Raw genomic sequence first — 27,580 nt, 5'->3', positions numbered from 1 at the left:
TATAAAAGTGAGGACCACCGGGAAGTAAACGATCAATGGGGGACCAATGGCAAAGTGAGGATATTTTTAGAATTCTTTTGTTGTGGTTGTCTATGATAGTCCTCAGGCTCTGAATAAGCTATGGTGCCCAGCATCAAAGAGCAGACAATTTAGTTTTTGTGCAAACTCTGCATGGTGCTCTGTTTTAGATGAGACACTGGGAACAGCCAAGCCCAGTCTTTGAGAGTCCCACACACTGACGGTTCAATGTCCTCGCGTGCCTGCATTTATATGTTGCTTTCCATGAAGATTCCTGAAAAGCACATGAGAGAGCCTTGAATATTATGGGGGATGACATTGCCCATTCCTTGAAGAGTTGAAAAATGTGTTTCATACTTGTTTCTGCTGCTCCCCTCCACTCAGTAGCAGGTAATGGGGTGGAGGAATGGATGAAAACCTTCATTAAAGCGATTCTCTCACCATCTATGACAATGACTGTGACTGCTCTGCTGGCAGTACATTGGCTGAGGGATGCAGAGAAAGGTGAGTGTCCTTTGCGGCCGCCACCATCTTCTTCATGCCAGTTGTCTTCAGACAGCCACTAGAGGCACTTCCTGGATCCTAATGGATATGAGGTTGCCTAAATGACACTGGACGTCCTCTTGCTCTGCATGTGGACATTCAGCATAATTAAAATCCCATAGGAAAGCACTGATTCAATACTTTCCTATGGTGAAGGCCTAATGCGCTCTCCGTGCATGCACTTAAGGCCTCCCGTCGCCAGCCCTGAGGGACATCTGCACTGGAATCATTTGAGTAAGTAAAGGGTTTTTTAATCCTTTACATGCCGAGGGAGGGGGGGTCCAGAGGACACTATAGTGTTAGGAATACAGGTTTGTATTCAGGGGTCAAGTCCTGGGGAAAAAAGTGTGGGAACTCACCCAAGATTCCGCCTCCTTCCCCCCCCCCCCCCCCCCCCCGCCTTAAAAAAAATTGCACTCCTATGCATATAGTGCAGTGCAGGGTGTGTATAATAAATTTAGTGTGTTTGTAGTGAGTGCAGAGTGTGTATAATGAATGTAGTGTGTTTGTAGTAAGTGTAGAGTGTGTATAATGAATGCAGTGTGTTTGTAGTGAGTGCGGATTGTGTATAATAAATGTAGTGTGTTTGTGGTGAGAGCAGAGTATGTATAATGAAGTGTTTGTAGTGAGTGCAGTGTGTATAATAAATGTAGTGTGTTTGTAGTGAGTGCAGAATGTGTATAATGAATGTAGTGTGTGTGTAGTGAGTGCAGTGTGTATAATGAATATAGTGTGTAGTGAGTGCAAAGTGTGTATAGTGAATGTAGTGTGTTTGTAGTGAGTGCAGTGCGTATAATGAATGTAGTGTGTTTGTAGTGAGTGCAGAGTGTGTATAATGAATGTAGTGTGTTTGTAGTGAGTGCAGAGTGTGTATAATGAATGTAGTGTGTTTGTAGTGAGTGCAGAGTGTGTATAATGAATGTAGTGTGTTTGTAGTGAGTGCAGATTGTGTATAATGAATGCAGTGTATGTAGTGTGTTTGTAGTGAATGTAGTGTGTTTGTAGTGAGTGCAGAGTGTGTATAATGAATGTAGTGTGTAGTGAGTGCAGAGTGTGTATAATGAATGCAGAGTCTATATAATGAATGCAGAGTGTGTATAGTGAATGTAGTGTGTTTGTAGTGAGTGCAGAGTGTGTATAATGAATGCAGCGTGTATAATGAATGCAGTGTATGTAGTGTGTGTGTAGTGAATGCAGAGTGTGTATAATGAATGCAGAGTGTGTATAATGAATGCAGAGTGTGTATAATGAATGCAGAGTGTGTATAGTGAATGTAGTGTGTGTAGTGAGTGCAGTGTGTACAGTGAATTTAGTGTGTTTGTAATGAGTGCAGAGTGTGTATAATGAATGTAGTGTGTTTGTAGTAAGTGCAGATTGTGTATAATGAATGCAGTGTGTGTGCTGGATTATGTGTGTGTGTGTGGGTGGGTGCTGGATGATTGTGTGTGTGTGTGCTGGATGATGTGTGTGTGTGTTGGATGATGTGTGTGTGTGTCCTGGATTATGTGTGTGTGCTGGATTATGTGTGTCTGTGCTGGATTATGTGTGTGTGTGCGCTGGATGATGTGTGTGTGTGTGCTGGATGATGTGTGTGTGTGTGCTGGATGATGTGTGTGTGTGCTGGATTATGTGTGTGTGTACTGGATTATGTGTGTGTGTGTACTGGATTATGTGTGTGTGTACTGGATTATGTGTGTGTGTGTGCTGGATGATGTGTGTGTGTGTGTACTGGATGATGTGTGTGTGTGTGTACTGGATTATGTGTGTGTGTGTGCTGGATTATGTGTGTATGTGTGTGTGTGTACTGGATTATGTGTGTGTGTGTACTGGATTATGTGTGTGTGTGTGTGCTGGGTTATGTGTGTGTGTCTGCTGGATTATGTGTGTGTGTACTGGATTGTGTGTGTGTGTGCTGGATGATGTGTGTGTGTGTGTGTGCTGGATGATGTGTGTGTGTGTGTGTGTGTACTGGATTATGTGTGTGTGTACTGGATTATGTGTGTGTGTACTGGATTATGTGTGTGTGTGTGCTGGATTATGTGTGTGTGTGTGCTGGATTATGTGTGTGTGTGCTGGATTATGTGTGTGTGTGCTGGATTATGTGTGTGTGTACTGGATTATGTGTGTGTGTGTACTGGATTATGTGTGTGTGTGTACTGGATTATGTGTGTGTGTGTGTACTGGATTATGTGTGTGTGTGTACTGGATTGTGTGTGTGTGTGCTGGATTATGTGTGTGTGTGTGTACTGGATTATGTGTGTGTGCTGGATTTTGTGTGTGTGTGTGCTGGATTGTGTGTGTGCTGGATTATGTGTGTGTGTGCTGGATTATGTGTGTGTGTGTGCTGGATGATGGGGGGGATGCATTTGCTTTTTAACTTTTATGTGTGTTTTTTTTTTTTACTTTACTCCCCCCTCCCTGCTTCTTACCTTGTCAGGGAGGGGGGAGATCGCCTGGTGGTCCGGTGGAGGGTAGCAGCCGCTGCACACAGGGGCCATCACACGCGGCGTTCTTCTCCAGCTCTCTCAGCTTCAACTCTCGCGAGACTCGCCTGTGCGGAGCGTTGCCATGGTAACCCGTGGCAACGCTCTTACAGCTGCGGGTCTCGCGAGATTTGAAGCTGAGAGAGCTGGAGAAGAACGCCGCGTGTGATGGCCCCTGTGTGCAGTTAGCAGGGCAGGTCCTGCAGGACTGGGAACGGCGTTTCTGCTTTGGAAAAAGTGCAGGAACGCCGTTCCCATGCGTTCCTGCAGGACTCGAGCCCTGTTTGTATTCCTAACAATCTAGTATTCCTTTAGATAAAGGTAGCTTCTCCCAGGATTTATCCCAGAATTCCTGTATGTAAACCAAGATAACAAACAAAACATATACAGATACTGCTGCTGCTTAATGGAGAAGAATGGTACATATGGTGCAATACAGAAACCACAATTAATCTGTAAACTATAGGTTAATAGTAAGTATTCAAGGCACTACTTAATATTACCTTTATAAGTGTTATTAACCCCCTTGTTTACAGATTATTTGTGGTTAGTGTATTAACCCCCCAGTTTACAGATTATTTGTGGTTACTGTATTACGCTATATGTACCATTCTCTTCCCTTAGGCAGCTGTGTTTGTTACCTCAATATATCTTTTGACTGGGTTGGAATTTCAGTGGAATTCCAACACCGTCAATGTGAGTATCTTTATGAAATACTCATTTTGGAGGGGAGGGCTGGGTGACAGTGCCTCTTTAAATCAGTCTCCACGTGACGGTTTCCTATTTTCTCCAGTGACCAGACTAGTGACACGCTGGTACAGGGAGCGCAAACTGTGCTTTTATATAGGAATGTATATATTTTGACACTTTTGGAGTGGACACTACAGCTACAGTCATAGATATATACGCTGAATATTGTTTTAAAATAAAATGTATTCTAATTACATCCAGCAGACATTTGCACCACATTTGTTCTGCTATGAAGTACCGCCACGCCATTTTCGCCTGCCAGGCGCCCCTTAAAGCTGTATTGCTGATCTTCGCCTCTTCTTTCAAGGTGAACAAACAGGCTACACAGTATCTTTTGGTAAATGTATATTTTAACATCAGAAGCTTCTGCCAGCTTTGTTTCCCCAGCAGGATTTTTCCATAAAATATTAATGCCCTATCTCATCCAATCATCCCATCAAACAGTAACATTCTGTGTGTTTGATAATAGAACCTCTATCGGGAAGCGACATTGTCTGGAGGAGCAGTTGAAATTCAGCTAAAGGGGATTAATAAAGATCACAGCCATTTTTGCTCTCACTTTTTGCTGCTAATTATCTTCAGACGTTTGGTAAATAAAAAGTAGAGGATGGTTTTTCTTGTATTAAAGGATCACTATAGGGTCAGGAACACAAACATGTATTGCTGACCCTATAGTGTTTAACCCACCGTTTAGGTGGCTTGCTATGGGTGCAGGTGGCTGGTGGATGACGTCTGATACCTGCCTCTACATCACCAGAGAATCACCAGTCGCGGCTTGAGGCTGAACAGTATGACAAGGAGTCTCACTAAGCTCTGGCCACACTACAGGAATGAGCATTCACCTACACAGGGGACCTACCTGCAAGATAGACACTCAAACAGTTATTGATTATGGGTGACATGGCTTATCTGCCAGACTTCCCTGCCCACCTTCCAGGATGGTGGTGGGCCGCCAGGAGAGAAGAATCCAAAGGGCACAGTCAGTGGTGTATTTTGGATTTGTGCTGCCCTAGGCATGACTAAATTTGGGTACCCCCAAAATCTAAATTTGCCCCCCCGATTTGTGTCAAGGCCATTTTTTTTGACTGACAGACACATGCCCTCATTAAAACATGCACTGATATACACTCACTGACACATACAGTCATTGGCACACACTGTTTAACCAACACATACTTTCACCAGCATTTACTGACAGGCACACACTCTCAGATACACATAAAATGACATACACACACTGACACACTCACAGGCACACCCATTCTCACTCACAGACACACACTGACAGCTACACTCACTCACTCACAGTAAGGTGGACAGCCCCAGAACACAAGGCAAACAAGGCATTTGTCTGGGAGTTTGGGGTGGCATTTTTTGGCGCCCCCCCTGAAAGTGCCGCCCTAGGCAAATGCCTTGTTTGCCTTGTGGTAAATACATCCCTGGGCACAGTGCAAGGATGTCCATGGAAGGGGCGCTTCTACCTGGGAAATAAGGAAGTCCACCCATGAATGGACTTGGTCCTAAAGTGGGTGGCCAGGCTTGCCCCTTCAAGGCAGACGGCAGCCGCGACTGGTGATTCTCTCATGATGTAGAGGCAGGTATCAGACGTCCCCCCCGTCACCTGCACCCACAGCACTGTAAACCATTCATACCATTCATTTGCACGTATGGAAGAAATGGAGGGTGAGTGTAGGAGAGTATAGAGGGATTGCGACTGATAGTAAGGCTGCAGAGTGACTAACTATAAGATAATGCCAGAGTCTAATGAAAGTATTTATAAAATTGGGCAGACTAGATGGGCCGAATGGTTCTTATCTGCCGTCACATTCTATGTTTCTATAGCATATGGAGCGCTGCAGAAACTCTCTGAGCATGGTCCTAGTGCTTAGTCAATTCCTACAGAATTTGTCCCTGGAAGCTATTTTTGCTCTGAAAGTAACCCAAAATGTGTAGCTGTCACGGCAGATTCAGGATTGTTGGCACCTGTGGCATGGCCATGGCCCTGTCTGAACTCTTGGCCGCAGACAGCGGCCTTATGGGTAATGGAACTCACAGATGCCAGTTCTCCTGCTAATCAAATTATTTTGAAAAATAAATAGATTATTCTAAACAGAATAAAACTTTAGTCCTTGGTTTCTTTTATATAATGTTCCTTTTTGCCGGTTGCCTCACAGCGGGTTACCTGTCCTTTTTAATAATACTAGACTCGTTCCATAAACACAGCCTCAATAGAACCATGAACTACATAAGTGCATGGCTGATTCTTTTGGGAGAAGTCCAATTTTAACCTTCTTTTCTAGATGTTTAATGTATCAGTGTTTATGTATTCTTCTGATGCTATCCCTTAGGAAGTATGTAATGCAAAAGGGTAATAAGCGCTCTCTTCTCAAGGGTGAGCAGCAGTTCACCAACAAGGTGTTCCCTCTACCTTGTGATAAATGGACAGATAAAATAGAAAGGTGAACAGCGCTGTTCACCTTTCTATTTTATCTTAGGAAGTATGTGTATATGTTCTGTAAGTTAGATTAGGGTGGTTTGCAGACATAAAAATTCTGTGTTACTGTCAGATTTAATAGCCATAAGGAGCAAAAATGCAAAAAATTGTAATAAAAGGCTGCGTCTTCGGGGCGGGGCCTGAGCTTCATGGCGGCTGGACGTGCCTCGTGCGAGCTCCGAGCCCAATCTTCATTCCGAGCCGGAATAATTGCACTCCAGCCAGCCAGGACCCGCAAAAACGCATTGCACTTACCTCAGGAGCCAGCCGAGGTGCCCCGGGTCTGCCGCCCACGGGTGCACGGAGCTTTCACAGAGGGTGCCGGGAGTGAGGCCTAGCAGTGGCGCCAGACGGGTGAGGCGGCCGATCCCCCGCTCTGCGATACCTAGTGCCCTCCTAAGCCTGTAATAAGTGCCCTGTTTCCCCCCCCCGGACCGGTGGGGGTCATCCCGGTCCACCCTAATCCGCACCTGGAACCAAGCGACACACGATAATTTGCCCTAACTAGCCGAGCTATCGAAGCATATACGAAATGGCCGCCCAGCACAAGCCAAGAAGAGGGACCACAGACGGCCACCCACACTCTCCCTCCCTGGAGTCTTTGAATCGACTATGCCTAAGCTTCTGCAAGGCTCTTCATGACAGGGGTTTGACCTACTCTCACGCAGCTAGGGTGGTCGCCTCGTGGATCCGTCCAGCGATACGCCGCCGCCATTACGGACTCCCGTTGCAAGCCTTCAGGGTGGCCAGCCTGCCGAACAAAAGCCGACAACCTAGTCAGCGGAAAAAGGTCCCGAGCAAACTGGGCGCACACACCCAATCTCACCCACGCAGGTATGAGACCAATGGGCAACTCCACAGGCCCAGCCACGCACCCAAACATGGCATCTCAGACCAGCAAGTCACTCGGTCCCTATCCAGGGCTTCAGCAAAACACCACGCCACAGCACCAAAGAACATGGGGAGAAAACAAACCGGAGAGGGACTCACACCCAGTGCAATCAAGATCGCCTTAATGAACCCCCATGTTCCAGATCTTTGTTTCCCAGACTTGGGAATTGGCTGACTGGACGCAGATCATAGATCAGTGAAGTCCCTACTAAGCTAGTGACTTTAATATCCATGATTATAATGCCGGTTTTATACAGTATCACTATCTGTGTATGCTCGATTTGCTCTCAAGTTTACTCCTTATATACAGTACAGCTTTGCTAGCATAATATCTTGTTCACTCGTTTATCCTCATGATATGAAAACCATACTACTGTTATTACTACTATATGATCATACTATGCAGCTACGCAACAACCCACTAGTTTTGTTTAAAGCGAAAAGGTATAACCAGTTATGTTTCAAACTATACATACACTCACGCCATTACTAAGCATTTATACACATCTAGGAATGCATCTATGGCGTATAGATAAGCCTGTAACAAAAAATCTAAAAATGCGCATGTAGCGCTGCCACTGTTTATTAACTCGATGATTTGTACATATACGCTGTTGTGGCGTTCGTCAATATTTCTGTAACCACCTGCGCAACAAAAATAAAGAATTAAAAAAAAAAAAAAAGGCTGCGTCTTCAAAAGCAGCATTTTGACATTGAATGCCCAATATCAGTGATGTTATCAGGTGTTTGCATGCCTCCTGTAGTCCGATTTCCGGACCCTGTCCCGCAGATCTAAGTAAAGAACAGCATGTGCAAAATATTTAATGCACTCGTGCATCTGGGCTTTATGTCTCGTAGATGTGTAGAAAAGCATTTCAGCTTCACTAGAGCCTGGGGCATATCAGCATGGCTGCCCGTGGCGCAGAGTGTGTTTCTGACACTTTACATAGGGTCCCACCACCTCACTGCCCCGCGTGCATGCCTTCCAACTGTGGGAGAGATTTGTTTATGGATTACATTTCCCATGATTATCAGGGTTCCTGAGCAACATCTGTAGAATTAAAATTCACACTGTCACCAGACGATATTTTAAGCACTTAATAACATTTAAAGGAACATAATAGTATTAGGAATAATAAAATACAAATTGCACCCCCCCCCAATAAAGGGTTAAAAACATTTTAAACTTACCTGATTCCAGCACCAAAGTCCCAGCGATGGGAGGAACCTAATACACATGCGCGGTGAGCACGGCACATTTATCAGAACCGCACCATAGGAAAGCATTGTGGTTTCATGGAGTTAAACTCTATGGAAATCTTGGAAGTGCCTGTAGTAGCTCTCTGGAAAACAGCCACGAGAGGATGTCTGAACACTGCAATGGGATGTTTTCACTTGCAGGGTTAAGGGGACAGGGACAGTAAATCCAGACCACCTAAATGACATGAAGTGGTCTCGATGCCTATAGTGTCCATTTAAAATCACATGCAGGGTTATTCTCTAAACACTATTGCAGCATTCGGAAATACGAATGGTGACTTTGAGGCTAAAATATACAAGCTGTGACTATAACGGAGTCTTAGAATTTCTTTAAATGAACTATTTTGCCTAAATGTTTCTATTCTGGTGAATTAACTACAATGAAAAGTTTCAGGAAGAAACTCGTTGTGTTTCTCACCGGGATGGTGCCAAGGTGCCCGTGTCGTTTGTGACTTGTGGTACGCTGCCCCATCTTCCACGTGTGTATTCTGTTATATCTGATGGAAACGGCACATCTTTTTTTGGGCAGCTTTTGAGCTGCTGCTCAAATTATCGAGTATACTAATGACAAAATCATTCTTGATCCTATTTTACCCACAGCCTCTACTAACTGTATGTTTTTTATTTTTATTTTTAAAAGCTTGTTTAATTATTTTAATGATTGATGTTCAGTGACGGTGCTTTGCTGAATTTAGATGACTAGTGTATATATAATTGACTTTCCGTTCCTCTTATGGCCACAGGGGGCATGAGTCATGAAATGCAAAGCATAGCCAATAGGCGGACTTTGGTTTACTGGGCATGTATAGTTGTGCTTTGCAGTCCATTTTTATTAGTAACAATGGATACTGTACATATGCATTGTTTATTTTACAAATATATTCAGGGCTCATTACCGGTATATCTCGGAGACATTTGATTTGGCTTGCTCCCTACATTGCATGAAGTCCCAGGACATGAGATCTTAATTGTGCGTGAGTTCTGGCTGGTAACGGACTAATATTGATGATAATAAAATGTGTTAGCTGTCAAGTGATACTGTTTTTAATTAAACATAATGCAACACAATAACAGATAACCTTCCCAAACTACTAAACTAAATAAATTGCTGTAATTCAGTAAGGAGATAAAATATCCCAAAGAAATGTAAAGTCTGTGATTTTTTTTAATCTTCCAAAGAATCCCAAATATCTGATGTATCCAACGGGAGTAATAAGAATTCCTTAATGCAGTAAAATGTAACACGGAAATGTAAATTTCCTTGTAAGAGTCTTTAATAAAGAAGTACCTTAAAGGGACACTCCAATGCTGAATTTGAAATAAATAAATAGATTTTTAGTCGATATAACCCTAATTAAGACCTGAATGTACTTCATTATGCATTTCATTGGGGAGTATACCTAGAAACAGCTTGTAAAAGCTGCATATCTCTTGTCTGAAGCTTTTGCAAGCCCTCCCCTTCTAACCCCGCCCAGGCTTTCTGTTGCTGTCCAATCACAGGCTTCCCAATGCAGCTCAATGAGAAGTATTTAGTTCTCATTGCATTTGGCTCCACTGAGCTAACAAAACCAGGAAGTAACAGGCCTGGTTGTCTGATTGACAGCCACTTATAAAAGTGACAAAATAAAATATATAACAGCTTACAAATGCAATATTACATAAATTAGTGATTTGTTATTAACGTTGAAAATTGACTAAATTAAGCTTTATTTTGTCGGGTCTACAAATTGTTCCTGCTTGAAGTTGATTGGATGACTTGGTTTCTAGCTTTATTTTGTGAGAAGTGGGTGTGGCATGTAGACCCTGCCCACAACCTTTTTGCTCCCACTCATCCACTTTCCAGTTAAATCCGAACTGTTACTAGTGGGGACTATGGGAGTTTAGTGAAGATGCTGCAATACCCTCCATAAATATTATTGCGCATGCTTACCTTTGCTGCTGGCATTATTAAAACATGCACTTTCTTGTCCATCACTACAGTAGTGATACAGTGCTTTGAGGCAGTGTATCCAGTTCTGAACCAATGTTTATGTGAAAAGATCAAACTTCACAGGCCAGAATTCAAGGATTCTGATTGCAGGAGCCTTTTCCTGGCCTGTGGACAGTGGTGTATTCTAGTTTTGTGCTGCCCTAGGCATAACAAAACCTGGGCACCCCTCCGCCCCCTTTACAAATTTATCTTCCTGACAGACACGCTCTCAGTGATGCATGCACTGACATACACTCACTTACAGATACAGTCATTGCCACACACACAGGGCCGGCGCTACCATAAGGCGGCCCAGGCGGCCGCCTTAGGGCGCACCGGCCCTGGGGGCGCAAAATCAGGGTGACCGGAAGGAGGGAAGCGCACTGCGCTCCCCTCCAACCGACGACCTATTGTAGCGTGGCCGAGCGCCCGGTTCTGCGGGCGCGCGAGGGAGCACTCTCCCATGTGTGCTTCCTCTTCAGCTCCCTCGCGCGCCGCATACTGATACCGGAGCCGGAAGATGACGTCATCTTCCGGCTCCGGCATCCCTACGCGGTGCGCGAGGGAGCTGAAGAGGAAGCACACATGGGAGAGTGCTCCCTCGCGCCCGCCCGCCAGCCAGCCTGCCTACCCGCCCGCCAGCCAGCCTGCCTACCCGCCCAGGAGCCCAGCAGCACCACTGGACCCCAGGGAATCCCTTCAGCACTCCAAAAAGGTAAGGAGGCTGGGGGATTAAATTAAAAAAAAAAACATGTGTTAGTGTGTGTGTGTGTGTGTCTGCTAGTGAGTGTCAGTGTGTGTGTGTCTGCTAGTGAGTGTCAGTGTGTGTGTCTGCTAGTGAGCGTCAGTGTGTGTGTCTGCTAGTGAGCGTCAGTGAGTGTGTCTGCTAGTGAGCGTCAGTGAGTGTGTCTGCTAGTGAGCGTCATTGTGTGTGTCTGCTAGTGAGCGTCATTGTGTGTGTCTGCTAGTGAGCGTCAGTGAGTGTATCTGCTAGTGAGCGTCAGTGAGTGTGTCTGCTAGTGAGCGTCAGTGAGTGTGTCTGCTAGTGAGCGTCATTGTGTGTGTCTGCTAGTGAGCGTCATTGTGTGTGTCTGCTAGTGAGCGTCAGTGTGTGTGTCTGCTAGTGAGCGTCAGTGTGTGTCTGCTAGTGAGCGTCATTGTGTGTGTCTGCTAGTGAGCGTCATTGTGTGTGTCTGCTAGTGAGCGTCATTGTGTGTGTCTGCTAGTGAGCGTCAGTGAGTGTGTCTGCTAGTGAGCGTCAGTGAGTGTGTCTGCTAGTGAGCGTCAGTGAGTGTGTCTGCTAGTGAGCGTCAGTGAGTGTGTCTGCTAGTGAGTGTGTCTGCTAGTGAGTGTGTCTGCTAGTGAGTGTGTCTGCTAGTGAGTGTGTCTGCTAGTGTCAGTGAGTGTGTCTGCTAGTGTCAGTGAATGTGTCTGCTAGTGTCAGTGAATGTGTCTGCTAGTGTCAGTGAATGTGTCTGCTAGTGTCAGTGAGTGTGTCTGCTAGTGAGTGTCAGTGTGTCTGCTAGTGAGTGTCAGTGTGTGTCAGTGAGTGTGTCTGCTAGTGAGTCTCTTACTGAGTGTGTTTGTGTGTGTATTAGTGAGTCTGTTTGTCTGTTAGTGAGTGTGTGTTTGTCAGTGAGAGTGTATGTTTTGTAAGTGAGTGTGTATGTATGTCTGTCGCTGAGTGTGTCTGTCAGTAAATGTGTGTCCGTTAGCTGGTGTGTATGCATCTGTTCGTGAGAGTGTGTGTGTGTCTTCAGCACTTACCTTTCTCCCTTGGCGCTGGGGATTCCTCCGCCTCTCAGCTCCGAGTGCTCTTGCCACGCACGCATTCAAACCGCCCATAGGAAAGCATTACTCAATGCTTTCCTATGGACGTTCAGTGTTTTAGAATAGCGGAAGCTCCTCTAGAGGCTGTCAGTGAGACATCCACTAGAGGCTGAATTAACCCTCGGTGAAACATAGCAGTTTCTCTGAAACTGCTATGTTTTCAGCTGCAGGGTTAAAACTAGAGGGACCTGACACCCAGACCACTTCATTGAGCTGATGTGATCTGGGTGTCTGTAGTGGTCCTTTAAGTGTGTGTGCATCTGCATGCACTGGCGTACATACCGCGGTCGCAGGGGTCACAGCCCTGCGACCAGGTGCCCGCCGCCATGTGTTGCGGCCCCGGCCCGCGCAGAGTAAGCGCGAGGGGGGGGGGCACGGATCAATTTGCGCACTGGGGCCCCATGGGTCATGTGTACGCCACTGCACCTACCCTGGTGTCTGCCGCAGGCTGTGTGGAGGGGGCGAGGATATGAATGACATCATATCCCTGCTCCCTGTGTACCACACAGCGTGGCTGGCGCCCTGTGATGGGGCTGGGCTGCAGGACAGGACTCCAAGGAGCCAGACAGCATGCATCCAGGGGACAAGATTGAACTGATGTAAGTATGTAATTGTGTATGTCTATGTATGTATGTATGTCTCTGTATGTATGTATGTATGTAGGTCTCTGTATGCCTGTATGTCTGTACAAAATGTATGTGTCTGTATGTTTCTGTATGCCTGTATGTCTCTGTATGTACAAATGTATGTGTCTGTATGCCTGTATGTCTTTGTACGTATGTGTCTGTATGCCTGTATGTCTCTGTATACCTGTATATATGTATGTATCTGTATGACGGTATGTCTCTGTATGCGTGTATGTCTTTGTATGCCTGTATGTATGTGTCTGTATGCCTGGATGTCTCTGTATGTATGTTTCTGTATGTCTATGTATGTATGTATGTATGTATGTATGTGTCTGTATGACGGTATGCCTCTGTATGTATGTCTTTATATGCCTGCATGTCTCTGTATGCATGTATGTCTCTGTCTGTGTCTGTATGTCTCTGTATGATTATTTCTGTGTTTGTATGAACCTTATTTTAAACGAGGGTGGGGGGCACCAAAATGCATCTTCGCCTGTGTAACTAAAAATCCTAGCACCGGTCCTGCACACACACTGTTTAACCAAAACACACTTTCACTGAAACATACACATTAACAGGCATATGCACTCACCCATTCACAGTTACACTCACATTCACTGACAGGCACGCATTCACCGACAGACACATACACACACACACACACACTCACTGACAAGACACACATGCATATTCACTGACAGAAATGCATACACACTCACTGACAGATGCACACTAACTCAGTGTCAGACACACTAGGACACACATATACTCACTGACAAACACACATATACAACATTCACTGACAGACATGTATACACTCAGTGTCAGACACACATTGACTGACAGACACGCAAACACTAGCTGACAGACACACAGGCTGTGGTCCATCAGCGTAAGTATGAACTATAAAAATATCTTCTTTTATATATAAAAAATATACATACTATAAAAGTATCTTCTTTTATATAAAATCAAAAACTATATACAATATAGGTAGTTACACAATATGTGTGCAGATTTCCATATTGTTGCACTGCATTCTGGGGTTGTGGTAGAAATACCTGTTTTTATCAGATTGCTGTGTTTTAAGTATATTTATTTTATTAATCAGCTTATCAATTTGTAAATAATATGTTCTCGTGTTTCTGAAGCTATAATGTACGCATCATATACTTATAAACAAGTGTTACAGGGCATATACATAGAAACAAGGGGTTCTGCTCTCTAAAGTGATAGATGTGAGTGAACTTGTGTATGCTGCGGGTTTGATTGCTTTTGCAAATTTGAGATTACATGCTGCATGAGGTCACATTACAAGGGGAACGTTTATTTTTATTTTTTTTTAGACAAAAGGAACTGATTAGCCGAGAACACGGAATCACCCAATCATATACAATTCAGTACATACACATTCTAATAATTTGCATATCCTTTTATGATGTGTTTTATTGTGTACATCTGGAGGGCACGTATTTGTTTTTTGCCTTTTATTTTTTTCCTCATTATATTTTCACAATACTTCAATGTCACGCTGAATAGACACCAAAGTTTGTTTTTATGTGAAAACAAAACGTTGGAAGTGCCACCTGTTCCTATGCATTCTTTACTACCGACAGACATGTAGTCATCAAAATGTAATTCACTCGGCTCTACTCAATCATTCCACTTGTCATTCGTTAACACATATATAGCTGATAATATTGTAAAGCGCTATGGAATCTGTTGGCGCTATATAAATGGCAATAATAATAATAATAATGACTACATATTCAATCCAGCACAAGCCCTCTGACATAACCATCCCTTCATTAAGCCAAGAACCATGTTTTAAGTTCTTTATTTTGCCACCTAATACATCTGCAGTAAACGTTTAATGCGACACTCCAGGCATTGCAACCAGTTCAGGTTATTGTAGTAGTTATGGTGCAAGGAGTCTAGAGGTCCCGTCCATCAGATTTTTGTCTTACTATTTAAATTTAGTTTGTCGAAAAATGAAGGCCTCACTTACCGCAAGCCCTCCTCCTCAACCGTAGAGAGGGTGTGGCCATGGTAAAATGGGTGTCTCCACATGTTTTGCAGCGCCCACAATGCCCTTATAGCCATAATGCTGGCAAAGCACTGTGGAAGATGTAGTCCACAACATCTGGAGAGCCAAAGGCTGCTTGCCACTGTTAGGATATCCCCCTTTCCCACTTACTTTATTCCTTCTCCCAATTTATTTTTTTTACTTTTGTTTTGTGCTGATGTGTATGATGCTTGACCTCGGAGTGTAGAATGAAACAAAAAAAAGTATTACTCCACTGTCCCAATCCTAAAATGGAATGCCCATGCACAGAGAGGTGTTAAAGCATGGGCCGAATGCCTTGAGTATACTTTGCACAGCCCAAGCATGTGTCAGGGTGGCGGTCCGGTGCCCGGGACCCAGACACAGTGTCCAGGCGGCGGCGCATGGACCGGCACCCAATATGCCTGATGTTAAGTGGGAGTCTTCAGCGTGGAGGTGGATTAGCAGGGTCTGGTGCAGGGTAACCGCACGCCCCCTGGTGTTGAGCACCAGCGTTTGTGCAGCCACATACCAAGACCCTGATTCAGCTTAAGCGGATACCAGGAACTAGGAGTATGGAAATTAGCAGACCTCCCTGGAGCTGAATTGGGAGGCTCTGCAGCAAGATTGTATCCAGTACTAGAAACAAGGCAAGACTAGAGATAGGCACCAAACATGAAAACAAGACAGAACTAATAGAACCCAGAACCAGAGAAGGATAGTAAGCTAAACCCAGAACATATACACAAGACATGAGGAAAACATGAACATAACATGGGCATGACTGGACAGGACTGTACATGGACTGGGGATACAAACTAAAACAAGACAAGTTAACATAGGCAAAACAAGAGGAGAAATAACTAAGTACTAGATATGAAAATCATGGGGATTTAGTCACACTATATGATCATACATTGCATAAGCCTGCCAACAACACCAATGTACCCCATATCTGGCAGGTCCTACACTGCCTAATGTATGCTAAAATAACCACAGATTCAGAACACATATATAGCACTTACCTGCAAGAAAGGGCAGAAGCAGAGAGCAGCTGCCTGCAGGAACACTGAAACATAATGAATGACTGAAACAAACGAGTGTGGCAAATAAAACAAACATTTAAAGGAAACCTGGAGACTGGGAAATCCAGGGACGAACTATAGGAATGAACCCAGAAATCCCAGCATAAAGAAAACCAGACATAGAATAGAAAACCAAAAACCAAGAAAAAACAAACAAGAATTGAAACAAAAGTACAGGATACCAGAAGCCAAGTCCAGACATCAGAACAGAGCAGATCATGACAGCATGTTTGTTGATGTGCGAGCACTGTGCTTATTGGCGGCCATTTTTCTGGTGTTCCTGTTGAGAAAGGAGCTCTAACTTTGAAACCGGAACTATTATTATTAAGTTATCATTTAATTGTTAATATAATATGTTTAACACATTGTGCAACAGATTATTTTGTTAATTTTAGATGAACTTGTTTCTCAATTTATGTTCTGCATTTCTGAGTGGCCGTTTGTAAATATTTGTGGTTCCCATGATCACAAAAGTTTGTACAAGGGGACGTCTTGTTTTAGTAGTGTCCTGCAGACTGCAGCTTTTTTGGTCATTTGTAGGTGACCTCATAACCTATTGTAATAAAACAAGTAGTTTTGAACAAGAGAAAATTATTTAATATATATGCATTATTATTATTATTATTATCGCCATTTATATAGTACCAACAGATTCTGTAGCGCATTACAATATTATTAGAGGGGGGATTTAACTATAAATAGGACAATTACAATAAAACTTACAAGAACGATAGGTTGAAGAGGACCCTGCTCAAACGAGCTTACATTCTAAAGGGGATGGGGTATAACACACATTAGGACAGGAAATAGCAATCTAATAAGGTGGGAGTGAAGCAGAGCTGGAGGAGAGTAGAGTGCTGCCCTTTAGGAGAGAGTAAGAGACAGGTATGTAAGGTAGAGGTTACTCTGGGAGGCCATACGCTTTCCTAAAGAGCTGGATTTTAAGGCACTTCTTAAACGATTGAAGACTAGGGGAGAGTCTGATGGCGTTAGGCAGGCTATTACATAGGAAGGGAGCCGCCTGCGAGAAGTCCTGCAAGCATGAGTTGGCCGTACGGGTGCGAGCAGCAGACAGGAGAAGGTCACTGGCAGAGCGGAGAGACCGAGAAGGGGCATACCTATGGATCTGTGAAGACATATGAGGGGCTAGAATTGGTCAGTGCTTTATAGGTATGGGTTAGCACTTTGAATTGACTCCTATAGGATACAGGGAGCCAATGTAAGGACTGACAGAGGGGTGAGGTGAGAGGACCGACCAGAGAGGAAAATCAGTCTGGCGGCAGCATTCATTACAGACTGTAGCTGGGCAATATGGCTTTTGGGAAGACCAATCAGGAGAGGGTTACAATAATCCATGAGGGAAATTACTAGAGCATGGACAAGCTCCTTGGTAGCATCTTGCGTAAGAAAGGAGCGGATGCGGGCTATGTTTTTAAGATGGAATCTACAGGATTTGGTAACAGACTGGATGTGAGGCTCAAAGGTGAGGCCAGAGTCAAGTATTATGCCAAGACAGCGTGCTTGCAAGGATGGACTGATGTGGGTATCACTGACTTGAAGGGAGAGTGACTTTTGGATCAGTATTAGAAGGAGGAAAGACAAGGATCTCTGTTTTAGAGAGATTATGTTTCAGAAAGCAGGAGGACATCCAGTCAGAGATGAAAAAGAAAGGCAAGCAGTGACACGTTGCAGGACGGCAGGGGAGAGGTCCAGGAAGGAGAGATATAACTGGGTGTCATCAGTGTACAGGTGGTAGTGGAATCCAAATGAGGTAATAAGTTTGCCAAGATGGGCAGTATAAAGAGAAAATAGAAGGACAGAAGTAGAAGGACAGAGCCTTGGGGGACTCCAACCGAGACAGGACGAGGGGAGGAGGTATCATTAGAAAAAGAGACACTGAATGAGCGTTGGGAGAGATAAGAGGAAAACCAAGAGAGGACAGAGTCACAGCGACCGAGTGATTGAAGAGTTTGAAGAAGGAGAGCATGATCAACAGTGTCAAAGGCAGCAGAGAAGAATTAGTATAGAGTAGTTGCTTTTGGATTCATTTGTAAATGCTTAAATACATTTATACACACCACGCACAACTGTGGGTTTTATTGCTATGAAAAACCACGCTAAGCTAGCCCGGACCTACCTCACATAACCTTAGTGCTCACGAAAATTAGGGACAACTATCTCATGGACAAATTAACCGCACAGGTCCAAAAAAACGTCTCCACCTTTACCAAGGTATGGGAGCTGTGGGAACAATACTATGATCCAGCACTAGACACATGAGAGATGCCCAAACACACACACGCTTCCATTCGCACTAGGACCTGACATTTCCACTTAGGGAACATAATGAAAGCCCTCTAGAATGGCAGAGCCGTTTACATCTCTGTTCTGTTATCACTTTATTTATTTATGTAAGTACTTTATTATTTGTATTAATTGTAAAAAAAAAACTGGCAGACTGTCATGGTACAGCACTCCAATTGGTACTATAATGCACAACCACTCAATTACCTTTTCAAGTATGTACAATGCTATGTATAATGCACTTATGAACATTGGCTTCTGCGCAAGCCTTGGAGTATACCTCTGTCTTACTTTCTGTCAATGCAAAAATAAAGAAAAAGAAAAACACACTAAGCACCATAACCACTGCAGCACGCTATAGTGTTTATGTATTCAGGAGCTGCCTGGCACGGACCCTTTCACCAAACTGTATGTAGTCAAACTGATTTAGAATAGTTTGACTCGTTACGCCAGGCACCGCTCCCTGTCTGCAGTTTACAGAGAGCCAGAAGCTCACTGTAGGAGCTGAGCTGGGCGGTACAGGACTTACCTCATTGGCTAGGTCAGCTGACAGGCAGCGATCTAGCCCTGGACAGCAGGTCTTCGTTCCAGAGAGCTAACAGAATCTCCTAAGCATGAGTTTCTGGCTCTCTGTCGCCTGTTGTGGAGATAAGGACTGTAGTGGTTATGGTGTTTGGAGCGTTTTTTTAAGCTCATTGATAAACTCATCACAACAAAAATGTAACTGTGAGATTTCTTGCTGTGGAGCTTTGTGATTATCATATATACCTCACATGACGGCAAAGTTCTGAATTATTTCATGCTAACTGCAAATTCCTGTGGGTTTTATTGCTGCGGAGCTCTGTGATGCACTCATAGACGGAGCACATTGTTGTGAGTTTTATTGCTGTGAAGCTCTGTAATTCATTAATATACACTAAAGATTATGAGCCCCTCTAGTAAAGCATAATGCAGCCATCCAAAACTAAGAAAGATCTTTCACCGCAAGGAAAATAAATCAGTCAGTTTTACAAAACAATAAACAAAATGCACATCAGATTTAACAAGTGGTATAAAAGAATAAATATCAACAATACAGCGTAAATCTTCAAAACCCTTGAAATGGGAAGTATCATATTGTGAAAATATATTTAATTAGAAGTTTATCACACATATATATAAAAGGAAAAGGGCACTCCCTTAACAAGAAAATGTCTCAATCCGAAAGTCATCCAAACGATTAAAGGGACACTCGAGGCACTATAACCACTTGATGTGATTATGGTGCCGTGTCTCTCCAGGCACTGTCCTGCTCAGTGTTAAACCAGATCAGGATGGTTTAACGCTGAATGACAGTCACCACCTTTCCTGCTTTTCCTTTGAAAGGAGAAGTGTGTTTACCTTCTCGCACAGAGGAAATCGCTCCTGTCTTTGTGGTTTGTTACATAAATTTGTGTCAATCTTGAAGATACATTATTTGCAACGTGTTTTTTCTCATTGCGTAAATAGCATCCGGTGTAATGTTTTTGCTAATGTGTCGTTAGAAATACCATTAAGGAGGAATTTTCACCTCCTAAAGCCGGCTGCTATGAATAAGAATTGTCAGAACTATCATTCAAGGCTTTTCTTTTTAACCTATATTAGATTTTTCCCTTTACATTTTCTATTTTAAACATGATTTTTTTTATTTTTGATGTGACTTTTTATGGTCATTTGGTTCACAGGACAGAAATGGCGCTGAATATCTTTGTTAAAGGGACACTGTAGGCACCATAACCACTTAAATGAATTGAAGTGTCTTGGGGTCTGAAGTCGGTGAGCATCGAGTCCAGCATCATTGCTTTACTCACAGTTTAGTAGAGATGCTTAGTCCCTGGCAGCCTACAATCTCCAATAACATTCCTCCCAAAATTTGAAATAGACAAAGAAGGACACTTTAATTTTAGGGGTGTGTGTGGGGGTTGTGACCAGGGACAGGGCTGTAATGAAAAATTTGAAGTTTCTTACTAATGATTATTTATGCAACTAAAATGTATTTTAGAACAATAACAATGTATTCAGGGCCGGACTGGGACAAAAATTCAGCCCAGGCAATTAAAGGCAGAGCAGCCCACTATTAGGGGCGGGGTCAGAAAGGGGGCATGTCATGTCACCACCATTGACATTGACCCCTCCCCCCCACCAAATGAGTATGTTAATGTCACGCTTCTCCAGAGCATCTAGTGCTCTTAGATGAAGTAAATGGCATGTTGTTTCTTTTGGGGCGCAAGCATGCGCTGTGTTTCCTGGCGATTTGTCTCTGGTGTCCTCAATAGTGGGATACCAGAGATCAAAACAGGAACAGGGCTGTTAAAGTGTTGTGCATGTGTGGGGATGTTCCCTGTGGTGTTGTATATGTTTGGAGGTTGCATGTGTGTAGAGTGTGGAGTGTGTGGGCCTAGGGGCTGTAGTGTGTGCATGTAAAGAGCTGTACTGTGTGTTTGTGAGTGTATCTAAGGGCTCTAGTGTGTGTATGCATATAGGAGCTGTACAGCACATGTGTATAGGTGCTATAATGTATGCATAGGTGGTGTAGTGTGTATAGGGGGTGCGGAATATGTATTTATAGGGGATATAAATTAGTGTGTTTGCATGCAGGAGGTGTAATGCATGAAAGTGCAGGTAGTGTAATGTATGTTTAAGGGGTATAGAGTGTGTATGTGAGTGCCAGAGGTATAGTGTGTATATAAGGGGTATAGAGAGTGTGTGAAGTGTGTTTGTGTGTGAGTGCAGGAGGTGTAGTGTGGATATAGGGCTATAGAGTGTGCGCTGTGTGTTAATGCAGGGGCTGTAGTGTGTATATAGGGGTATAGAGTGTGTTTGTGTGTTCGTGCAGGGGGTGCAGTGTGTTTGTGTGTTAGTGCAGGGGGTGCTGTGTGTGTAGTGTGTTTGTGTGTTAGTTCAGGGGGTGCTGTGTGTGTAGTGTGTTTGTGTGTTAGTTCAGGGGGTGCTGTGTATAGTGTGCTTGCGTGTTAGTGCAGGGGGTGCAGTGTGTGTAGTGTGTTTGTGTGTTAGTGCAGTGTGTAATGTGTTTGTGTATTAGTGCAGGGGCTGCAGTGTGTTTGTGTGTTAGTTCAGTGTGTTTGTTAGTGCAGGGGCTGCGGTGTGTTTGTGTGTTAGTGTAGTGTGTTTGTTAGTGCAGGGGCTGCAGTGTGTTTGTGTGTTAGTGCAGTGTATTTGTTAGTGCAGGGGCTGCAGTGTGTTTCTGTGTTAGTGCAGTGTGTTTGTTAGTGCAGGGGCTGCAGTGTGTTTGTGTGTTAGTGCAGTGTGTTTGTTAGTGCATAGGCTGCAGTGTGTGTGTGTGTTAGTGCAGTGTGTTTTTTAGTGCAGGGGCTGCAGTGTGTTTGTGTGTTAGTGCAGTGTGTTTGTTAGTGCAGGGGTTGCAGTGTGTTTGTGTGTTAGTGCAGTGTGTTTGTTTGTATGTTAGTGCAGTGTGTTTGTCTGTTAGTGCAGGGTGTGCAGTGTGTTTGTGTGTTAGTGCACGGGGTGCAGTGTGTGTGTGTGTAGTGTGTGCATGTGAAGGGGGTTGTATATAGTGGATGATATGGCCATACATTATTAATTTAAGAATTAAACAAACAAAAAAAAGTTAAAAAAAATAAAATAAAATCCCATTTACTCCCGTTTAACTTGGTAGAAGAGAGAGGAAGCATTCACATACCTGGTGGTCCAGTGAGGGGGGCCACACCACGCACCGATCCCTGGTGGTCCAGCGACAGGTAATTCAGTCTGTACCCCGCAGGGTACAGACCATGTTTCTCTCCCTCTCGTGAGCTCTGTTTTTTACCATGGCAACACGGGTTACCATGGCAACACTCTGATAATCTCGGCGCTCGCGAGAGGAAGAGAAGGAAGCTGCTCTGCGCTCTCCCCTCCGGCCCATGATGGGAGACAGGACTCCATCTTGGGGCCGGTGCTGCGCTGCATGGGCCTGCAGGAGAGATCTCTTGATCTTTCCTGCCGGCCTCGGCCCATGGCCATCGCGGCCCACCGGGCCTGAATGTATCTTATTTACACAGACTGATTTCTAAACACAATTATTGTAGTTTAAAGACACATTACTGGGAGAAATATTGCTGTGGAGCTCTGTTATACACTCAGACACCAACAATATGGAGCTCCTAGAAAAGAGGGACATTAGGATAGAGAAGAGGGACAGAGATTTATGGGCACAAAATAGGGACTGTTCCTCATAAACAGGGACACTTGGGAGGTATGCAATGATGAAATTGCAAAGGTGGAGGTATGCATCACTTGATGCCATACCAGGGGCAGTGAGAGTGTCAGTCAATCTGTCCCAATCCCTGTTATACATTAGTATGGTACGAGGTGGAAGCTTAGCTTTGCCTACACTATATCGTCATTGGAGACCGGGCTGCCAGGGACTGAGACACCATAATCACTTCAATCAGTTAAAGTAGTTATGGTTCCTATAATGTTTCCTTGACCACAATTTACATTATGCTCAGCAAGCCTCCAGGTTCCTGTGATGCTAAATCAGCCTTAAGACGAGCTGTGCATCATGGGCAATATATCCTACAAATATCTTCAATCTTCAGTATCATGGATGCCTTAATGAGGAATCTTTAATTTCCTTTCAGAGTTATTCTCTAAGTGATTAACTGTTGGCAATTTAGACTGAATTCATAAAAAAATTAAACATTTTAGACAGTCGCCTATGGTTTCAGTTCAGCTTTATTGGTATAGAATGTCACATTCACTCTGAATTTCAGATAATTGTGTTACATTACCAATAAAGGCCGTGCGTGTAACTGCAATGGAGTCCGTTCTCTAAACAGTGAGTTTTTATTCCAAGTACCATACCCACTTCAGAGATTTAAAGTGATCATGGGGCCTGACATCTGTACGTGCAGCATTTTGCTGTGACACTTTGCACATACAGAGACAGAGTCCCTCCACCCCCATGACTCCCATATAGTCCCCTAACATCTGTTACCTTCAGGGGAGCAACGTCAGCAGAAAGACTGTCTTTTCTTAAAACACTGTTTTTGTTGTTGTTGTAGTCCTTAATTTAAGCCTGCGTTTTAGGAGTCGGTTGTCAGTTTACGGTTTACTGAATCACCCCCACTGTGATATTAAGCAGGTCTTCAGAGTTCCATTGCAGTAGGTTGTAGACTCCCACTTATTGACTTTTATAAAGCTTAAATGGACATTCAAGGGCATGAAGCACTTGTACGCTAACAGCTACTTAAAAAGTCTTCACAGGCTGTAACTGGCATACTTTGTATACATGTTTTAGTATGACTGTAAAGTTATTGTAAACAGACACGATAATATAGACATATATACATGTCCCAGTCCTGCATGAGATTAGTGGGGGTTACAGTCCGAGGTTGCAGCTATTTCAGCTGCCATCATTAAAACGTTTACTGGCACTACTCAGAAGTGTAACTCCCATTAAGCACTGTGCCCTGCTTGTGATTAGGGAGAAAGAGAGATACTTAATGGCACCACTTGCTGTGTCTATCTCTCTGTGTTTATGTATCTGTATGCGTCTATGTTTGTATGTCTATATGTGTATGTCTATATGTTTATCTCTGCGTATGCGTGTGCGTGACTATGTGTGCATACCTGTGTTTGTATATGTGTGTATTTGTCTTTTGCTGTGTGTGTGTCTATGTGTGCATACCTGTGTGTGTATATGTGTGTATTTGTCTTTTGCTGTATGTGTGTCTATGTGTGCATACCTGTGTGTGTATATGTGTGTATTTGTCTTTTGCTGTATGTGTGTCTATGTGTGCATACCTGTGTTTGGATATGTGTGTATTTGTCTTTTGCTGTATGTGTGTATCAGTGTGTATCTATGTGTGACTATGTGTGCATACCTGTGTTTGTATATGTGTGTATTTGTCTTTTGCTGCATGTCTGACTATGTGGGTATCTTTGTGTGTGTCTATGTGTATTTGTCTTTTGCTGTATGTGTGTATCAGTGTGTATAACTATATGTGTGTGTCTGTGTGCATGCCTGTGTTTGTATATGTGTGTATTTGTCTTTTGCTGTATGTGTGTCTATGTGTGCATACCTGTGTTTGTATATGTGTGTATTTGTCTTTTGCTGTATGTGTGACTATGTGTGTATCTATGTGTATTTATCTTTTGCTGTATGTATGTATCAGTGTGTATAAATATATGTGTGTCTATGTGTGCATACCTGTATTTGTATATGTGTGTATTTATCTTTTGCTGTGTTTGTGTATCAGTGTGTGTCTATGTGTGCATACCTTTGTTTGTATATGTGTGTGTTTATCATTTGCTGTATGTGTATCTATGTGTGTGTCTATGTGGGGATTCTCTTGCCAGGGAGTATGTCTATTCTAGTAGCTGTGTAACAAAGTTACAAATAAATTAATCATATGAAAAGCTATATAAGAATGACATCTCATAGTTCTGGTGTATAGTCGTGTGGTATACGATGGCAATATGTCCCTTTAATGGCATTATTCTCCATTAATCATGATCATTATATATACTATATATCTTTACATAAATGTGAGAATTAATCATTAATCCCTTCTGCATGAAAACACAATCTGACAAACTTGAACACCTCTGAGACATACACTGATCAGCCACAACATTAAAACCACCTGCCTAATATCCTGATGGCCTCCCTTGTGCTGCCAAAACAGCTCTGAGGCATGGACTCCACAATACATCTGAAGGTGTCTGTGGTATCTGATACCAGTACATTAGCAGCATATCTTTCAAGTCCCTCGAGTTGCGATGTGGGTCCTCCATGGATAGAAGTTGTTTTTCCAGCACATCACACATGCTCAATTGGATTGAGATCTGGGGAAATTGAAAGCCAAGGCAACACCTTGAACTCCTTGTCATGTTCCTCAAACCATTCTTGAACGAGTTTGGCAGTGTGACAGGGTGCATTATCCTCCTGAAAGAGGTCACTGCCATCAGGGAACACCATTGCCATGAAGGGGTGTATGTGGTCTGTGACAATCTCTATGTAGTTTGTACGTGTCAAAGTAACATCCACATGAAGGGAAAAAAACCCTCCCTAGTTGTTAAAGAACTACAAATTCCATCATCCTTCGCCAGTAGGGATCGACCAATATTGTTTTTTTAGAGCCGATACCGATAATCTGTGAACTTTCAGGCCGATAGCCGATAACTTGCCGAAATTCTGTACATTTACCATTTTGAAAAAATAAAAAATTTCTAGAGGTAAATGCACAAAATATACATGCCACATGTAGTGGATGCAGTGTGTTTAGACAGGGGAGCTGTGTTTGTTTGTGTAGTGGATGCAGTGTGTATTTGTGTAGTGTGTATATAATGAATGCAGAGTGTGTTTGTGTAGTGTGTATAGTGAATGCAGTGAGTGTTTGTGTAGTGTGTATAGTGAATGCAGTGAGTGTTTGTGTAGTGTATATATATAGTGAATGCAGAGTGTGTGTGTTTGTGTAGTGTGTGTATAGTGAATGTAGTGTGTGTAAAGTGAATGCAGTGTGTGTATAGTGAATGCAGTGTGCGTAAAGTGAATGTATATAATGAATGCAGAGTGTGTGTGTTTGTATAGTGTGTGTATATAATGAATGCAGTGTGTGTGTTTGTGTAGTGTGTGTATATAATACAGAGTGTGTAGTGTGTGTATATAATGCAGAGTGTGTGTAGAGTGTGTGTATATAATACAGCGTGTGTGTGCGTGTTTGTGTAGCGTGTGTATATAATGAATTCAGAGTATGTTTGTGTATATAATGAATGCAGCGTGTGTGTTTGTATATTGTGTGTGTGTGTTTCTGAAAGGATGGAATTTGTGTAAAATGGGGGGGGGGGCGGCATTTTTAATTTTAATATTTATATGTTTTATTAAAAAAAATGTGTCCCCCTTTCCTGCTTGTTGCCTGGCCAGGGTGGCGGGCTATGGCATCCCCTGGTTGTCCAGTGGTATGTACTGAGCAGTGGGGGGGCCTGCAGCAAGCGGTTACTTACCTTTCCAGCAGCGTCTTCAGCTCCCCAGTGTAAATCTCACGGCTGCATGCCTTGCGGAGCGTTGCCTTGGTAACCCGTGGCAACGCTCTGCGGCCGCGTGACTCGCAAGATTTACATTGTTGAGCTGAAGGAGCTGCTGGAAAGGTAAGTAACCACTTGCTGTGTGCCCATCCAGTACCGCCGGGCTTGTAATGGGCCTGGCGGTCCTGGTATGTATTATAGGCAATATCGGTATCTCTATTGGCCGATACCGATATTGCTGAAAATACCGAATAGCGGCCTATAATATCGGTAAAACCGATACTCAGTCGATCCCTATTTGCCAGCATCATGGAAATTGCAATCTACAACATCTGAGCATCTACCTGAATGACTGCATCCAAGGTTTCTCAGCACGAGCAAAGCATTGCCCAGAACATAACACTTGATGTGAAAGAAAATGTGATACATCAGCCCAGACAACCTTCTTCCATTTCTCCCTGGTCCAGTTCTGACACTCACATCCTCACCTAAGGCACTTTCGGCGATGGACAGGAGTCATCATGGGCACTCTGACCGGTGTGTGGCTATGCAGCCCCATGTGCAGCAAACTCCGATGCACTGTGAGTTCTGACACCTTTCTATCATGACCGGCATTAGGTTTTTCAGCAATTTGAGCTTCAGTAGATCTTCTGGGTGATCAGAACAGACGAGTTTGCCTTCGCTCCCTGCATGCATCAATGAGCCTTGAGATTCCATGACCCTGATGCCAGTTCACTGGGTGTCCTTTATTGCACCACTTTTGGTAGTTACTAACCACTGCATACTGGGAACACCCCAGAAAACTTTCCATTTTGGAGATGCTCTGACCCAGTCGTCTAGCCAACACTATGTGGCCCCTGTTAAAGTCACTCATATCTTTTCGTTTGCCCATTTTTCCTGCTTCCAACACACGAAATTCAAGAACCGACTGTTCACTTGCTGCCTAATATATCCCACCCCTTGACAGGTGCCATTGTAACGATATAATCAATGGTATTCACTTTACCTGTCAGTGGTTTTAATTTTGTGGCTGATCAGTGTTTAACTAAGATAATCAATCAAGTTGCATATAAATTCACTAAGAGGTTGTTGTTTTTTTTTAAAATTTTTTTTATTATCTGCTCAATTTTTAATACAATCAGCCATTGTTCATACTAGTTATGCAAGTAACAATTTCAAACGGCTGCTACTGGTGAGGTGTAATATATAACAATATGGCTGCCCCCGCAACCTGTTCAGTTTATTTTATTATGTATTAGAAAGTTAGTATGTCAAG

General features: G+C 43.5%; 1 protein-coding gene across 4 annotated transcripts in view; it reads left to right on the top strand.

The window, feature by feature from the left end:
• GARNL3 (GTPase activating Rap/RanGAP domain like 3) overlaps positions 1–27,580 on the top strand; it is a 296,004-nt gene that overhangs the window by 94,992 nt on the left and 173,432 nt on the right. The gene's annotated exons all lie outside the window — the stretch shown is intronic.

The sequence above is a fragment of the Pelobates fuscus genome, chromosome 9 (genome assembly GCF_036172605.1).
Source record: "Pelobates fuscus isolate aPelFus1 chromosome 9, aPelFus1.pri, whole genome shotgun sequence".
NCBI lineage: Eukaryota > Metazoa > Chordata > Amphibia > Anura > Pelobatidae > Pelobates > Pelobates fuscus.
Note: the sequence above shows the minus strand (reverse complement) of the source record. Positions and strands in the feature narration are given on the sequence as shown.